The sequence below is a fragment of the Triturus cristatus genome, chromosome 2_2, assembly GCF_964204655.1.
Source record: "Triturus cristatus chromosome 2_2, aTriCri1.1, whole genome shotgun sequence".
Lineage (NCBI taxonomy): Eukaryota > Metazoa > Chordata > Amphibia > Caudata > Salamandridae > Triturus > Triturus cristatus.
The window spans coordinates 225,843,724-225,862,754 of NC_140582.1; the positions used below are offsets into that span (position 1 = coordinate 225,843,724).

General features: G+C 47.1%; 1 pseudogene; it reads right to left on the reverse strand.

Annotated features, from left to right (window-relative positions):
* Window positions 1–19,031, reverse strand: part of LOC146862076 (alcohol dehydrogenase class-3-like) — a 182,776-nt pseudogene that overhangs the window by 130,376 nt on the left and 33,369 nt on the right.

The following is a 19,031-nucleotide window of genomic DNA, read 5'->3' on the forward strand; positions in this document are numbered from 1 at the left end:
TTAAAAGAATCCACTGTTAACACCTTATGGCCTTCTAAAAAGAAGGCGTGAGGTTTTTTACATACCGCACCGCATTCCATAATAAAGGTTTTGGTCTTGTTGATCAACAGCTTTCTGTCGTTGATGAACAGCAAAAACCTGTCCATCAAGCGCTGTAGGCCAATAGGGGTCCTAGACAAAATTACAGCGTCATCCGCGTAAAGAAGTACGGGAACGCTGAAATCATTAATTTTTGGTGCGTCAGCCACAATCTCTTTTAAAACTGTGTCCACTTGGTTAATAAAAAGAATAAAAAGTAGAGGGGCAAGCACACACCCTTGTCTAATTCCCCGTCTAACACTGAACTTGCGGGTACACTCCCCAGCCTGACCATAGCGAACACTAGAGTTTAATTTGGCATAAAGTCTCGCTAAAAAGTAAACAATAGCCTCTGGGGCCCCCATTTCCAATAGCGTGGTCCATAAAATGTTATGATCCACCATATCAAAGGCACTACTCAAATCTGCGAAGCAGAGATAGAGAGATCCTTTTTTTGCCTTAGTATATTTGCCCATGATTAAGTCAAGGTTGAGGCATTGTTCTAATGTTCCTCTGCCCCTCCTGAAGCCGTATTGGGAATCAGCCAGGATATTATTGGACTCGGCCCATTCTTCTAACCTTACCATAAGTTCCCGGCTCATGACTTTCACCGAGGAGTCCAGGAGGGAAATTGGGCGGTAATTCTTTGCATCCCCCCTGTCTCCTTTCTTGTAAATCGGTACGATGATGGATTCTTCCCAAGTGTGTGGAACCCCAGCGCGTACGGCAGTATTAAAAACCTTTGTAAGCAGCGGGCTCCATATCTCTGGTACTGTTTTGTATACATCAATAGGAACTCCATCAGGTCCCTGGGCCTTCCCACCCTTGCTGGAATGAATACTATCCCACACTTCGGCAATAGTAATGTCCAAGGATATAACAGGCCACCTGTCATCATAGAATTCACCATTTCTGGTTGAATCAAAAATCTGGGAGAAATGGGTGACCCAACTCTCCGAACTGACATTTGCTGTTAATTCTGGGATCTTATCGTCCTTCAAAAAGGGACTGTTAACTGTTGCCCAAAATAAAGAAGAATCCGCAGTAGAGGCTGCTTGATCCAGTTTATCCCAAGCCTCTTGTCTTAGTTCGGTTTTCCTAGATTTAATAGCGGTCTGGTAGATCCCTCGTAATTCCCTAATAGTTCCAGTATCTCTCTTCTCGGCTGACAATGCTATTTTGAGTCTTTTAAGTGCGGTAGTGCAGGTATGGTCAAACCATCCCTTGAGCTGGGGTTTCCTACCCTTATGAGATATAGTGAAGTTGCTGTCTATAGTTAAGTTAAGATTGGTAAAAGTATGCACGATTTCAGCATTTCCCTCCTCACATTCTAAAATAGTAACTATTTCTGTAAGACATTTTGACACAATGGCATTAGACTGGATGTCCGCTTTGTTGCCTTTCCATCTGATACGAATACCGTTAGGGCGATGGGGCTCAATGTTGGTAATAGTACATGGAGTAAACGCAGGTCGTTCCTTCCATAAGGTTATCTCAGCAGTGATACAATTATGATCACTAATTATGTTGTCTACAACCACAGGGGTAGAACACCTTGGGCCGATACCAGATGATATACAAATAAAATCAATCACTGTGTTAGCGTTCCTTCCCGTGTAAGTGGGGACAACTTCACCTGAGTTATTAGTCTGATTAGCCAATATTTCCATGTCGTATGTTGTTAAAATTTTGTTCAAAGAATTACCATAAGAGTTGTGAGGGAAATGGAGGACACCATCCCCCCAACAATCAATAAAGCCACATACCCTTTGAGCGGCAAGAGGACACACCACTGTATTAAAATCTCCCACCCAGATGATATCAAAGACAATATCAAATTTAGTTACAATATCTTCCATTGCGGATTCCAATGCAAGTACGACCTGGTACCTTGAGTGGTCAAAGACATTATTATAAAAATTAATTAAAAGGATATTCCTGTCCTGCTCCTGTTGAAGCCATAAAATCTGGGAATGTGTGCCAACCAAAACATGTTTTTTGACTTTGATAGGTATATCTACAGCAATCAAAACCAATAACCCACCCTTTGCTCTGCCCGATGATGAGGCCACGGCTGGTAGGTTATAAGAAACAAAACCATTGTAATTGATTGGGTCAACACACCAGGTTTCCTGAAAACATAAAGTGTTAATAAATTCTACCCATCCCAGACAGGTGACCTTAGAGGAGTGTCCCGCAATATTCCAACTAGCAATCGAGCAAACACTCTGCCTCCGGGATCTAAGACAAGGAGAGGGACTAATAAGATCAGAAGGCATGGAGCTGCGGGGCTGGTCACCGGACAAGGGGGCACAGTTCTCTCTTTCACAGTAGCCAATCTTCCCGCTGGTAATGACAATCCCACTGGCATCCACCGAGTCTGGTACCCTCACAGCAACATTCCCTCCCTTACCTCCCGCGGTATCAGCCACATTAGTTGATTTAGACGAAACTGGCACCAGTCAATCATTCCCATCCAGTCCGCTCAAAGCTTCAAATCGGTTTGCCGTAGTGAAGATAGGACCAGTGGAAACAAGCTTATCTCTTTCTCTCGCCCCAGTGTACACAATATTTGGACGGGTATTATGATGCCTATAAAAATACCCTAGAGGCCGAAGGGATATCCCTTGGTCCAATGAGGGGGAGGACTGTGCTCTTAAAGCTGTGGATGCAAGGTGGGGGTTACGGAAATTAACTATAATACAGTCACCCCCACAAGTCTTGCGCGAGCTCCCAATCCAATCGACTCTTCTTGTACTTATGATATCCTTTGCCAAGACTACTGGAAAGCCGCATTCCCGGTGTAACCAATCCACAGTTTTGTTTTTCAAAGAAACATGGGTTTCACTATGGTTACGGCCAGTTTCTTTAACTTGTGGGACATTGGTAAGAACCGCCACAAACTGAGCACAAGCTGGGGGCAAGTCAGGTCTAGAGGTACCAGAATTTTTTTACACCAGATCCGGATTGATTCTCAACAGTGGGGGTGTATGACAATCTTTGTTGACCTAGGGTCTGCAGGGAATCAGTGGCATTTCTACTCTCATCACCTTGTGCACCATATGATGTCTTAGGGGGGTTGGCCGTTGGTTTAACTAACTCAGAGGCCTGTCGGAGGACATGGCTATTTACTGTAGTTTCAACGTTCACTTTGGTACCAGTACTCACGTTAAGATGAGATTCTAACAGACCTCCTAATCTAGCCACCTCAGTAACTACCATATCTAATTTATTCATTAATGGTTTGATTAATAAATCAAACTTGGCGTCAATCATACTAATTAGAAGATCCAACTGTCCACTTTCGATAGTGACTGGGTTACTATCCTGCACTACGGTAGGGGTTTGGACAGAATTCAAGGTTAAATGATCAATTCTTTTAGGTAATGATCGCCCCCCCCCCCCCCCCTCTTAGAATGCACAGTCTTATTATGTGTCCTGCTAGAACGTAATATTCTTTGCGATGTAGTAGCCGTTGAAACAGCAGTCGATGGATCTGCAGTACATGTTAGGTCCTCAGTAGGGGGGGTTATCTAAGTTATTGTCATCTACGGGGGCAACCACAATAATGTCAACCGTATCATGGATCCGATCATTAATCTCATCATTGACGTTATCTACAGCAGGTAAGTGGGTAGGAGGGTTAATATTTAAAAGAATAGGATCGATAACCTCCACCCGCCCCAATGATTTTCTCCGCTCTTGATTTATTTTATCAACCATCTTCACCAAATAATTGTCCATGGTTGATTTAGCCGAGGAAGGTTTAACTTTAGACATGGGGTGCTCTAATACCACACTACTACAAGTCAATAATAGATGATGAGCAGTTCTCTACCCTAACAAACCTCTAGTGTTCTCCTCAGTCCACGATAGCCAAATCCCAGTTAGTGCCACAGCATGTCAGGAGGAAGGTAATGCCCCCTTCCGTCCTCAGCGTGCAACAGAATGCCAAAGTCCCACCGCTTGTAATAGTCACAGTACCTTAATACGGTCTCCGTCTCGCGGCACTTAAGGGGGGTAGCCCTGCCCTGCCTCTTCCTGTCCCTGATGGCCACAGACGGCCCGCCCTCTGCCCGGGCTCAGCCCAGCGTCGCCCGCGCGCGTCCCGCGAAGCGGAGGAAGCAGTCGTTTTTCTAGCGCCTCCGGGCGCGCTGGCGGCAGAAGTGCCGTCGGGGGAGGAGCAGGGGCTGCTGGGACTTGTGATCTCCACTCGCGGCTGCAGGTAAGGTGTTCCGCCGGCGAGGGAGATTCCTTGCAGAAATGGCCCGGTCAGCTGCTCCCTTAGATTGAATCTCGCTTGTAGCTGGGTCTTGGCACTGATACGACAGTTATGTGGTTCCCCCCGCTCCGCTGAGGAAGCAGTCGTTTTTCTAGCGCCTCCGGGCGCGCTGGCGGCGGAAGTGCCGTCGGGGGAGGAGCAGGGGCTGCTGGGACTTGTGGTCTCCACTCGCGGCTGCAGGTAAGGTGTTCCGCCGGCGAGGGAGATTCCTTGCAGAAATGGCCCGGTCAGCTGCTCCCTTAGAAGGAATCTCGCTTGTAGCTGGGTATTGGCACTGATACGACAGTTATGTGGTTCCCCCCGCTCCGCCGAGGAAGCAGTCGTTTTTCTAGCGCCTCCGGGCGCGCTGGCAGCGGAAGTGCCGTCGGGGGAGGAGCAGGGGCTGCTGGGACTTGTGGTCTCCACTCGCGGCTGCAGGTAAGGTGTTCCGCCGGCGAGGGAGATTCCTTGCAGAAATGGCCCGGTCAGCTGCTCCCTTAGAAGGAATCTCGCTTGTAGCTGGGTCTTGGCACTGATACGACAGATATGTGGTTCCCCCCTAAAAAAATCCTACTTTGCTGTTTAACTCTAACCAAAGCCTCTGCATCACAAAATGGATGCTGCTGCCACAGACACAAGTCTGACCTCCTGCTGCTGGGGTGGTGTAGTGGGCATCATTTGTTTGTTGTAACGCTTTTTGCCCTAAGTGGGATGGGTATTCCCAGACGTGAGACCCGTGCTCACTACGCCACTGGAGTCAAGCTATCCTGGCTGATAGCCAGAAACCGGTCCTAGGATGCTTGATTCCGGTCCAGGGAAGACATGGCTTGGCAGTTCGGGCTGGACTGTTCCCATGAGGCACAGGGTCAAGACTGATTTGCATATGGCCATGTCTAAACTGGGGTGGCGTAGTGGGCAAAAGAACGATGGATTTAACCCAGATCTCTTGACTGGGGGAGAATGTCTGCATGGTCAGCATTCCGTCCATCATTTGTTTGTTGTAACGCTGGGAGTGATCCCGGCCCGGGAGGCTTGGACAATAGGTTTCCTGCCTAGGGAGGTGTGAGCACCACCCCAGACAGGCCTTAGTGTATTGGGGCAGGGAGGGATGAAAGAAACGAGACACTGCCTGGGGCACACAAGGTGTCCCATGCATAGTCCAGTTCAAACCGGTGCTGGGGCACTCCAGCCCCAGTCCTGGCGCGAAACTGGACAAAGGGAAGGGGGTGTAACCACCCCCCTCCCAGGTCCCACCCATAAGGCGTGACCTAGCAGGCAACCCAGCCCCCCCAGATTAGTATAAGTGTGGTAGCTGGGCCCCAGGAGATTAGATTATCCTGAACCTGCATCTTGAACAGAAACTCTGGACCTTAGACATTCTACAAAAGAAGAAGACTGAAGAATCTCCCTTGTGGCCAAGGAGTGGCCACCCTGTGCAAACAGGCACCATCAAGAGACTTACCCTTTGCTTTGCTGAAGTTCTATGAGGGACAGACTGCAGAGCCCGACCAGAGCCTTAAATTCCAGACTTCTCCGACCCTGTTCCACATCCACAGCCGAGCTGAGATCCGTGGAGGCAACGAGAGGCGTGGGACCGGCTACCTGGGAAAAGTGGCGAGTATCTTCCAGCGCAGCTTCTGAGGCACCCTCGAAGTTGTGCACCAGGGATTGAGAAGCCCCAACCCCAAGCACCATCTGCACCGAAGATCAGGCCCCACACTCCACGAGTCCTGCGTGGGGCCCTTCTGCAGTTTCCTGCTTGCCGCGTCTGTCCGGTTGCTTGCCCGTTGGCTAGCAACCTTTGCGACGACACCTTCAATTTTCAACAGCTGGTTTGGCTCCTCCAGACTGCCCCCCGTTCCTCTGTGAAAGAGAAGCACCCCAGACAAGCAAGTCCTTCATCCTGCATGGGTTCCGCTTGCCAAGGCTTGTTGGGTCCTGAGTCGACAGCGACGCCGCCGACAGCAAGAGCCTTCGTGGGCCAGCTCACCTCCTGGTCCTGGTCGTCCGACGCCTCCTGGTCCCCGTGACTGCTGCGACAAGCTTCACCTTCACGCCTGCAATCTCCCGACATCGCCTGGTTCCTTCCTGGTTCCACGTGGTCACTGGCTAGTGACCCAGACTCTGTCCCTTCTGCTTGCAGGTATCCTTCCTTCTTGATCCCGGCCTTGGGATCAACCGGACACTCTTCACTGACTGCCCGTCAGCATCTTTTCTTCAGGCATCCATAGGAGTCAACGACGAAAGCCGACGCAAGTGTGGGATTTTGATTCCCAAACTTGCACCTAAAGTACCTGGAAGCACAATGTAGCTATGCATGGCACTGGTATCATCCAGATGCCAAAATGCTATACACGAAACCCGAGGAGGACCTGGCGGCACCAGTGCCGCTACGAGGGCTATTACCTGCCGGGCTGCCAACCGATAAAGTGGAAATTCAACCTGTGTCAAACACCTGCTGGGCCTGGAGGAGGATGTTGCAAATGACAGAGGGCACAGGACTCTACGCCTCCCGAATTCCACTGCTTGACAATCCCTGGGTACTCATTACATCCAAGCCCTTAGTTAAGGGTGCATTGCGGAGGTTAGCGCCGTTTACATTTGGGGATGCTTTTCCAGGGAAGGGGGGCATATTTACTCACGCACTGAAGAGACACTTTGCGGACGCTACTCTCATGGATCAGTTTGTACTGACCAGATTCCAAAACGCGCTGTGGAGCCACATATCCTCCTACCCCATGGGGCCTGACAATTTTACTCCGATAAAGTTTCTCATATCCGACGCTGGGCAGGGGGTGGGGGTGGCGGGGGGGGGGGGGGGGGGCTGGTATCCAGAGTGTACGAGGCTAGCCTAGCGCATATGCCGGCATGCGACAGCAAGCTTAGGTGCGTGGGAGGCAGATTTAGGACACCTCATTTCAGATGACATATGGAAAGAGTGCTGTGATCAAATGCTTAAGGTCTCTGGAAATTATAGACCAAGCTGATACATTACAAATACCTGCGCAGAGTGTACAGGACACCAGTTAAGATGGCATGCGTTGGCCCCTCCCACACAGCACTCCGCCTCCAGGGCCCGGCACTTGGGACAGACTAAATACACGACATCGACTTGCGGTAGGGTGGCGGAGTACTGGACACACCTATTCAAGAACTGCAGCAAATGACCAGTCTCACAATCAGGCCGACTCCGCTGCTAGCATTACTGGGTTACGTGGCTGGGATTCCCCAAGGCAATGCGTAGGCTTGTTGGCATAGCACTCCTCATAGCCAAAAGGGAGCTGGCTATCCATTGGGGGCGCAGTAGTATACCAACTATAGAACAATGGCTTTAAAGGTTAATGTACTGTGATAACTACAGCGAGTTCTTAGCAGAACTACAACCAAGGACATCCAGGCCTATGGACATTTGGCAACCGCTGAGAGACTATTTGAGTGCATGGGCGCAAGATTACAGCAGCCAATGAGTATTGTGTACTAGATGGCTAGCTCGGGAGGGAGAGGAAAAGGACTATGATCTATTGGAAATGTTTTTAATCAGGCGCCACAGGGGAAGAAATTGGACATGGCAATGGAAAATTTACTGCATTTTGAGACTAATGAACACAAATATATATTTCAGTGCTGTTACTTATACAAAATGTTTGACGATGTTGTAAAGAACAACGTGACAATGGTACTGCTGCATGTGACCCTACTGTTATAAAAACCAATAAATAAAGTTTTTAAAAAAAGAAGAACAAATCAAAGAAGTCTTACGTGGTCAGCTTTCAGGCAAATAATGCTTCAACTGCTTAACGATGAAGAAGTAACATCAAAAAATGTCATGGGAGGTGCATCAGAGCAGAACTGCAACTATTAATCCTGTTCCGGGAGAGCTACGTCTTCATAGTGTGATTGAGAGTTGCATTAGCTTAGATCAGGCCACAACGAGTGACTGGTGAGGTACAGGCAGCCCTGCAGCTACCTACAAGTAGCCCTCTACTGTGCATGTAGCCCACCTACTATCCTAGACGCTTGAGACGAAATTTGTTTGCAGAAAAATGGAAAAAATTCCAGAACATTTTTAAAGCTCATATTTGAGTGAAAAACCTTGTGTGGTAGAAGAGACTTACTATTGATATAATTATGTTGGTACCAAGGACATTGCAGTGAGGCTTTTATTACCCATGCAGAGGCATTCAAATTTGACAAAGTACATTTTTTTTATTTTTAAACACACATTACTGCGGATGCTGCCAGTAATCCTGCATATGGAGGACACTAATGTAATCTTGTCTGATAGGTGCAGCGAAGCAGAAAAAGTGGTATACCAGAGTTGGGGCTGCTCGCAAAATTGGGAGAAGGATTGGGGTCTGTGGTAAGCATACAGGGGTTACTGGACATGCACCTTGGAGAAGTGCAATTGCGTATATAAAGGGATTTTGCTAGAGTAACCAGCAATGTATTGAGGTATACAGATGTCCTGTTACTTTATTGAGGATTATTGAACACTGTAAATGCAGAATGCACTACTGTTTATATTATGTCAAAACTGTGTTTATGAAACGGTCCAACTGACCTGAGATAAAGAATAAATCTTGTCTGATAGGGTCTCTACTAAACAAAACTAACAATATTAGTATCTCAAGATGATTTTCACTAAATGCAAGTAGCTCTTATTAAAAGAAAAAGGATGGAGGCCCCTGGCTTAGATGCAACAAAATAAAGATTCAGAAACACTTAATCCCTTCGGTGCTCATGACGGAACGGTTTCGTCATGATTCACAGTGGGCATGTGCCCATGATGTAATGTTAATTGATTTGTAGTGCGCAACAGTTACCCTGGGGTGTCCTGGCACTAGTTACCTATCTTTTCGGCCATCGCAAAAAAGAGTTCTGGTTATTAAACATCCAATAAGGAGTTCTAGTTATTAAACAACCAAGTTTTCAGAGCCCTTCTGAAGGACAATAGATCAGGTACGTTTGAGCTGGGCCGGAAGATCATTCCAAGCCTTGGCAGCTCCAAAGAAAAATCTTCGTCCTCCCCAAGAAACCTTTTTTGTGACCGGAAAGGTCACCATTTAAGCTCCCGATGAACGTAAATTTCTTGTGGGTGTGTACCATTTGAATTGTTTCTGCAGATATTCTGGTCCAACACCATGAAGTGCCTTAAAACGGTACTCAGATTTAAAGAGCACACGCTTTTTAACCGGGAGCCAATGTAACTTTTTGATTTCATTTGAAATGGCGGCAAATTTAGGCACCCCAGTGAGTAATCTGGCGGCTGCGTTTTGTAGCCTTTGCAATTTATTGAAGAAACGTTCCTGAATGTTTAGATGGAGGCCATTACAATAGTCAAGCCTTGACAACACAAGGGCAGTGACCACTGTTTTCTGATTCCCTGCTGGCAAGAAAGGCAGAATCATTTTCACTATTTTTAAAACGAAGGCCGTTGATGAAGAGACCGAGTTGATTTGGTCGCCCAGGTTCAGTTTGTCATCGACAATTATTCCCAAATTGTTTACTTTCTTTACCGGGGCGGGGAAGAGTTCCCATAGTAGCTGGCCACCAATTTGAATTCCAGAAATTAGGAGCATTCCCAAAAATGATCACCTCCGTTTTATTAGAGTTGAGCTTCACGCAGTTTTTTGCTATCCAGCCACTCACTGCCATCATGCAGTCATGAAAACGATTGTCCATGCCCCACCTCTTGACCTGGCCGAAGAGACCCCACAATTTGGGTGTCATTGGCATAGGATGTGAGATCAAAACCCAAGGTTTCAATAATAGGGACCAAAGACGAAACAAACATTGAACAACGTCGGGCTCAATGATGACCCCTGTGGAACCCCGCAAGGTAGCACAAATGACCTTGAATGGAATTCAGCCATGGATACCACTTGAGATCTATCCGTGAGGAAGGATTTAATAAGACTCAGGGCCTTGCCCCGAAGTCCGCAAGACTTTAGCCGGTCCACCAAAAGATCATGATGGACCGTGTCAAAGGCCGCGGACAAGTCTAGTAAGATCAGGGCGGTCTTTCCACCTTGATCAACAACTTTCCTGATATCATCAGTGATTTTTATGAGGGCTGACTCCGTGCTGTGGCCACTTCTGAAGCCATATTGGGTTGGATCCAGGGCCTGGGCTCTATGGAGAAATGCGTCCAATTGTGCATTTAGTGCCTTTTCTATCGTTTTTGCTGGAAGAGGGAGCCTAGATATTGGGCGAAAATTGAAGGGATCACCCGGGTCTAAATTAGGCTTTTTTAGAAGGGGTAGAATTGATGCCCTCTTCCAGAGCCTGGGAAAGAACCCGGTGTCGATCATAACATTAAAAACTGATGTAAGTGCCATACTGAAAGGTTCTACTGCTAGCTTGGTAACAGCCACTGGACAGGGGTCATATGGTGACCCTGATCTGGCAGTTTCAAGAAGACACCGTGTTTGGTTTAGGGACACGTTCTCGAATTTCTCGAGACAGGTGATAGGGGCGTTGATACGCCCCCAGATCATCCTTCTCCTGGATGCTTCCAACTGCCGTTGATCCGCTGAGTGCCGAAAAGATCACTTCTACTACTTTATCCAGGAAGAATTTGGCAATCTGTTCGCAGAGTTCCTGACTAGGCTGAAATGAAACCAGACCTGGGGAGGAGAGGTCTAGGACAGTTTTGAATAATACTTTGGCTGAATCTTTTGCCAGTTCAATTTTATTGACAAAGAATTTTTGCTTAGTGGCGAACAACAGTTGCTTGTAGTTCGCTAGGCCCTTTCTATAGGCTAACTTTCCTACTTCCTTGTATTCTTTCCTCCAAGACCGCTCTAGGCGTTTACACTTGAGTTTTTCATTTTTCAATTCCTCTGAAAACCAGGGAGCGGAAGGAGTCAATCTCTTAGGCATAATACTCCTGACTGGGGCTAGTTTGTTACAGGCATTCTCTACCCATTTAGTATACGCAATAGCCCCATACTCTACTCTTAAATTTGAATGAGTAGATGTCGAACTAAGGAGTTCCTGGAAAGCTCCTCTATCCATTTTGTTCCAGGGTCGGATATCAATCAGTTTCTTAGCACTTGCCCCCCCCTTAAAGGTTAATTCAAACAAAACGGCCAAGTGGTCTGTCCAGGCCATGGGAAGAACACCTGTAACCTGGAGGCCTGGATGGTTTGAAAAAATGCCATCTAGGGTGTGCCCGGCCGTATGCGTTGGACCAGTGACCTGCTGTTTAAGGTCTACACTGTTCATTGTATCAATTAGAGTGGCTATGTCTGGATTGAGAAGAACCTCCAGGTGGTAATTAAAATCTCCCAAGATAGTATAGGACTCCAGACAAATGCTGTCTTCCAACAGATTTCCAATGGATGCAATGAAGGGCTGTTTAATTGCTCGGGGGTCTATTTATTAGAATACCTTTGAAAGTGTGATGGAAGGACAGGTTGAAATTGAAGGCCAGAGCCTCACAACCTGCATTATGTATTGGGTGGAAGGCCGCTTTGAATGAACTTGGGTATATCAGGGCTAGCCCTCCCCCTTTTTTGCTGCCGTTCCTGTTCAAGGTCTGGCAAACAAATCCTGGTGGAGTTGCTTTCAACAAATCGGGCCCTGACTATTCATCAATCCATGACTCCGTGATAAATGTTATTTGTATGTCCTTTTCCTCAATTAATTGTGCACACAGTGCTGTGTTTGACCAAGGATCTTGTGTTAATCAGCATGCACTTACAGACCGAGGCCTTATGGCCCCCGGACTTAGGCCTTAGATCCCTCAGCTCATGGGGTGCTAAATAGAGAATTGTATGTAGCGAGGTTTTACAAGTAGAACAGACCACTGGCTGGGGATTCGGCCGTGAGTAAAAGGACAGACAGATGCAATTTGGATCTTTTTCTACCCCATTTAACCATAACAGTGCTATAGTAGTACGTAGTATGGGAAGTTGTACCCGAGTTTAGAGAAGCAGGGGTTGTGGCGCGGAGCGTGGGACAAGCGCGGACGGGCGAAGACGCGCCCGCTACGATCTCGCGCCATTAGGACCAAATATAGCGTAGGGAAGCCAGGCACTAGACTGCTCCCCTCGCTACCCCCAATATGGCAGAGGCTAGCAGAGTCTCAGCGACGTGAAAAGCAGAAAAGACTCCTGTGCCAGACCCACTCAAACGAGGTAAGCCTCCAAAAGTGCCACGTATATTCAGAGGGTTAAAACGATTTAAAAAAAGCAGCTGACCTACGCAATTTAAAATCTTCCCTAAAATACCAAGAATAAACAGTGCAAATAATGCAAAATAGCTGTGCAAATTAGCAGAGTATTAGCAAATATACAGTACAACGTATAAACACACCTGTCTCCCGGCTCAAGCCTCACGAGACGTAACCTCATGGCACCCACCCACAGGTAGGGGTCAGGAAGGAAGAGGGGGGGGCTGGCACTCCCCCCCCATGGGCAATCCATCTACAAACCCAAGCAGGGATGGCAGCGGAAGAGTTTTGTCTGCCACCCCCGGCAATCCTGTAACGTCAGCGTGGGCCGACGTGATCAGGAGCAGTTGGACGCGCTGCAAGCCATTTGCTTCCAGGCTTGGAGGGAGAAAGGTAGGTTTTCTTGCTAGAGGATTTTCCTCTCCCTTGATGTCTCTTTGCAGGGCATTCCTGCTGCAGATCACGCATGGCGACGCAACAGTGCAGCAGGAATGCCCCCACTAGGCACACCTTTTTTTGTAATGGCAGCGACCCCTTAGGCAAGGGCCGCTTCCGGGGGAGGAGGGGGGAGGGGGGGGGGGGGGGGGGAGATTGCTTATTTTGTATATTCTGCACAAACCCCCCCCCCCCCCCGTGGGCAAATCTGCATGGTCTTTTGGCTGGTCTGTCGGTGGGGGAGGGGGCAGAAAACCCCACTAAGATTACTGCTCAGCAGGTTGTTGGTGTGCTTTTTGAGTCTTTTGCTGACCATGGTTCAGAGACTGAGGAGGGAGTGGAAGATTCTGGCAGTTTTCTATCTACGAGGTATCAGATAATGAAGCCACTGTTAGTGCAGATGAAGTGCCGGTCTTAGAGTAGGACATTGATGAGCCCCATGCATGGTGCAGCTGGCATTCCCAGACTTTGCTGGTGGCCCAGGGTGTAGAGTGGATACTGAAATCTTTTTGCCTATAACTGTTTTTCAGTTTTTTATGGACAATGTATTTTTGGCGGAGATTGTTGCAGACTAATTTGTACGCTGTTCAGTATTTGAGGGACAACAGTGCCAGCCTTAGGCCCCCTCTAGAGCTACTCGGTGGACTCCCACAAATCTGGAAGAGATTAAGTTCTTGGGTTTAACTGTTTTTGATGGGCTTGATAAGGAAGCCATTGATGTCTTCATATTGGTCTACTTGTCAATTGATGGCAACGGCTATATTTCTGGCAATCATGAATATTGATCAGTATTTGCTTCGGATGCTGCATTTTGTCGATAATGGTTTTGCATTGCCCCAAGATCATCCTGATTGTGACAGTCTTTTTAAGATTCGGCCTGTCATTGATCACTTTGTGGATCGATTTTCTGAGATCTATGTTCCAGAGAAAGAAATCGCGGTGGATGAGTCTTTTGTCTTGTTCAAGGGCAGCTTGGTTTTTAGGCAGTACATTCCTAGCAAGAGGGCACTCTATGGAATAAAGATGTATATGCTATGTTACAGTAGGACTGGATAGGTCTCAATTTTCAGGGTGTACACCGGTAGGGATTCTAGGATTGACCCCACTGGTTGTCCGTCCACTTCTGGAGAGAGAGAAAATTGTGTGGGAATTTGGTAGAGTACTTTTTAACAAAGGCCACCATTTATATGTAAATACGTTCTACACTGGTGTGCAGTTGTTCAGGGAATTGGCCATAGTGGACACTGTAGCTCGTGGCACAATCCGCTCCAACTGTAGAGGTTGCCCAAAAGAACTTGTTTGTCAAAAGCTTGAGTGGGGACATTGCGTTGTGTAGTGAGGAACATTTAGTTGTGAAGTTTGCAGACAGGAGAGATTTCTACATGCTGACTACCATCCATGATGAAAGCACTTCACCTGTGACTGTTTGGGGTCAGGTTGCCGAAGTGCGCAAACCTGTGTGCGTTTTAGACTAATAGGCACATGGGTGGAATTGATACAGTAGATCAGAGGTTGGAGCCTTACACTGCTCTTATTAAAGGCTTACATTTGGTATAAGAAGTTGGCTATCCATCTTTTCCACTTGGCAACCTTTAATGCTTTTGTTGTATTTAAGGATTGTTGTCCTGAGTCAACATTGACTTTTGTTAAGTTTCAGGAGTCTGTGATAGGCAGCCTTGTTGTAGGGAAACAGACAAGTTTTCCTAGAGTTGGAGTGGCGGAGGATGTGGCTAGATAGAAAGATCACCACTTTCCTGATCACAATCCTACCATGCCCACAAAAGACTTTCCCAGTAGGGGATCTAGAGTCTGTTGGCGAAGAGGTACGCGGAAAGAGACTTGTATGTACTGCCCCAAGTGTTCTAACCCTGCGCTGTGTGTGGATGCTTGTTTTAGACTGTACCACACGCAAAATAATGTTTGGGAGCATCCACGAGTGGTAAAGTGAACTGCTTGGTCTGTATTGTTGTTCAGTTTCAAGGTTGGCATTAGTGCAATGTATTTAGTTTCAGATTGTGTTAGTAGATTTGCATCTATATACAATTTGTTTGAGTTTTCTTTTTTGTATAAAAAAAACCCTAAATGGGATGGCGGTGTGAGTAGGCTGGCGCTTGGCTGGCCGTGTGCATGGACCGGTGCTTGGCTGGTCGTGTGCATGGACTGGCGCTTGGCTGGCCGTGTGTGAGTAGTGACTGGCTGCTGGTCATGACACACAGGTAGCAAAACGCTAGTACACACAATCAGTCAGCCGATGTGGTTCCAGTATCAGGCGTGTGGGCATGTGAAAGTGATGAGCCCTTGAATGGAGCGGTCTGCTGATGCGAGTGATGTGATGGGCCAGCGGCTTGCTGTGTGAATGGTTTTGTACATGTCACACGTATGAAAGGTGTATGAATGGCCTGTAAACAGGTTGGTGCCTTGTTGTGGCTTTACAGCTAACGAGCTCAATGGTTCAGTTTGTCCTTTCAATTATTAACAGCGCATTTCATTTTTGTGAAATCTCTTGTTAATAAAATTGTATATACTGAACCATCACTCACCCTCGTGCCAATTCCAACCAGTGTGTGTGTGTGTGCTTGAGGAACACATGGCCGTGCAGTAATATTTTGTCTTTTCTGTGTTTCTCTGCCATGGTGTACATTCCTTCTAAGAAAAACATACCAACTCTAGATATTTTCGTAAACTAAACACCCAGGGGAGTACATGTTGATGTCTCACTCGTGGATACCAACAAGTTATCTTCCCCAAAATGTCCAGCAAACCTCAAAATGTGACGGTCACATTTTCCTTGCATTACTGTGCCATAATTTTCACGCTTCAAAAAGCAACAACAAATTTCCTACCACCCAGCATTTCCCCAAGTCTCCCGATAAAACTTGTGTTGGTGGGCCAAGTATCCGCGGCAGGGAAGGGCCCAAAACATATTGAGACGGCATCAAAAGCTGAGAAGATGGTGATTATAGCACCACAAACCAGACTTTCTGCAGCAATGAATGCCCATTTAAAAAAAATCCACAAATCCTCATGATGAAAAAAGGAAGCAAATTTGTCGTGAATACCTTATGTGGACAAAAAGTTACAGGGGCCCAAGCGCGAACTACCCCAAATAGACAAAAAAGACTTCGCACAGGGGAGGGGAGAAGGCCTAGCAGTGAAGGGGTTAACTACCAAGCCTCCCAATATCTGGGTGCAGAAAGGCAAAATGTTTGGCCCCTAACAGCAGGCAGATGTAAATGCTCTTAGAAACAAATGCTCATTAAAAAAAGATTTGAGTAAATTTGTACAAACTTCTTTCTTGCTTTATAGAATGGCAAACCACATTAACGCAATTAAGTAAAACTCACCTTAATCCGAATTTCATAAGCCTTTGGTGCTGCGACCTCCACCTCTTCGATGGAAAGCGGTTTTCCTGCTTGCCAAGCAACAGCAGCCTTGCAGTGGATAACCTAGTGGGGATGAGAGGTCAGTCAGTGGCTGCATTATCTCACAATAGATAAATCATCACAGGCATTATCCACCATACAAGAGTAAGCTTACTTCCAATTTACACAAAATGAATAGGACACTGAATTACACAAACATTCAGGGAAGGAGAAAATTTGGCTCAGAAAACCTCTTTATAAATGTGCATAAACTGGACAATTGAAGGTAGCCATCTATTTCATACCCAAAGTGGCACCCTTTTTTTGGGTCTCGTTTAACATTGCAGCCGTTGTTACCGGTTCTTCAAACTATACATATGGTGGATTTTGGCTCCACTCAGCGGAGTAATTCTCTCTAACCTCATGTTATTGGCTGTCTGGTGTGCTACTGCTCCTCCTATGGAGTGCCTGCATTGCATAAGGGCACATTTTACACATCACACTTATACCATATATGCACAGTATACAGAAAGCAACCCCTTATGTACTTGTCTATTTTTTTATTCTTTTGTCAGCACTGAAGTGTTGGCCGTTTCATCTCCAATATCATTACAGTCCCCTCAAATATTGTGAGAAAGTGGCTCTGTATATACTGTTCCCAAATAGGTACAGGGTGTACAGAGTCCACAGTCCCCAGAGGTTTGGCAGAGGCTAAAGTTAGATTATAACCTTACTCTCTAAAGTGGCAGCTTGGTCGAGCAGTAAGGCAGTATCAGAGGACAGTGTAAAGCATTTTGTTGTACCCACTAAGTCAGCAAATGGTTTCACACACTCAATAACTGAACTCTAGGCCAATGGTTTATATATAAAAAATATATGCTTGTTTTATTTTAGAACCAACAATAGGTATTAAAATATACTTTCTCAGAATGAGATGCTTTAGATAGATACTTTTGCAATATGCAATTGACTTTTGTAGAAAGTTACATGTGGTTGCAATAAGCAACACAAGTTTAAACACAATAATACATTGAGTTCAATGGAAGTTTCAAGTTATTTGCAACAGATGACTTTTAGGATTACTTTTGGAATTCCAGGACTGGATCCTAGATTCAGTCCTGGGACAGTACTTAGAAACAAGTGATAAAAGTCGGCTTAATTACTGTGATGATTTTTAGACAATATTTTGCTATTTTAAAAGTTGACACTTAGAAAACATTTAATAGAAAACAGTCAATGATTCCATATGGCAGAACATTAAAGTTGCAGGTATAGTATGTTCTCGTTACTTTTGTAATCCAGTACTGGATGCCTAGACTCAGTACTGGGACCTTTATCAAAAACAGGTAAGTAATTACGTTTTCAGAAATTATACGATTTTTAAAGAATAAAGTTTGCAGAAATTGACAGAAGAAATTTCACAGAAAAACAGTCAATGATTTCCTATGGAGAAAATTGAGTTATTGGTTTAAAGGTAAGTACTCGACTGGCAGAGTTAAGGTTCTGGGCATAGACTCAGGGGTCTCCCAGAGTCAGGTAGGTACAATTGGTTCACCCTCAGCGGCACGGGGGCGGCCGGGTGCAGAGAGAGTTAGGCCCAATGTTATCCTATGAGGGGTAGGGGGGCCTTGGTTGGTGGCTGCTGACTAGCAGGCCACGTGGCTGTGGGAGCTGGGCTCCTGGTCACTTACTCTTTGCAAGTGGGGAAGTAGATAGGTGTAGAGGTTGCACTGCCAGGGCCACTCGGGCGGCTGGGTGGAGGGTGCTTTTGAGCCTTCGGGCGCTCAATTGATTTCAAAAGGAAAGCTCCGGTGTAGAAAAAGACTGCAAGCTCGGGGACGAAGATTCTTCAGGTGCCCACCACCACTTTGAGAGGTAAGTTGGGTAGTTGGAGGATAGGTAGGTACCCCGGGATTGGGCACAGTTGGCCGCGGGGCACCAGGTGCAGGGGTGCCTTTTGGTGTCGGGAAATCTTATCCTCTGTTGATAGCGGTTGGGGGGGGGCACCTGGTTCTGAAGCTGCAGGCTTCTTCAGGAGTGTCGAGGGAGGTCCTTGGGTGCCGGACTCGGGGTCACAGTCGCCGTGAGGTCGTCCTCGGGGTCCATGTTCACTCCGGCACAGGCCAGGCTTGGCAGGTGCAGAGTGTGTTGGGTTCGCGGTTCCGGGCTCCTGCCAGGGATTAGAGGTAGGTTTTGAGTAGAGCCTCTACTCATGGGAGTCCCAGTGGGCTTAGAGTCAAAAGGTAGCCAGGTCCTCCGGGGTTTATGAGGGTGCTGGCCACAAGAGATGCCGGGTTGGAGCAGGAGCAGGTTCGAGGGTTGACCGGCCGGTAGGGCTGGGGCCAAAGCAGTTGGTGTCTTCCTCTTCTTAGCAGCTGCAGGGCAGGTCTTCTATCTTCTAGCTCTTCTTCGGATTTTGGAATCTGGGGAAGGGAGGTTCAGGGTGCCCCTAAATACTAGATTTAGGGGCGTTACAGGTAGGTGAAGGGCAGGGACCAATAGGTCCCTGTCCTGGGGTGGGTATACCCCCTATCCTGCCTCTCTCCTGTGGGAGGGGGGCAGTAGCCTAGTCCTGATTGGGCAAGGCTTCCCATCTTCAAGATGGCGAGAGCCCGGAGATGTGCTTCAAGGCGCCTCCCCCACCTGAGGGGTGGGGTTGGCAGGCTGGCACATCCCCTGTCCTTATTTGGGGTTTCCGGCCAAGCTTCCCACCAGAGTG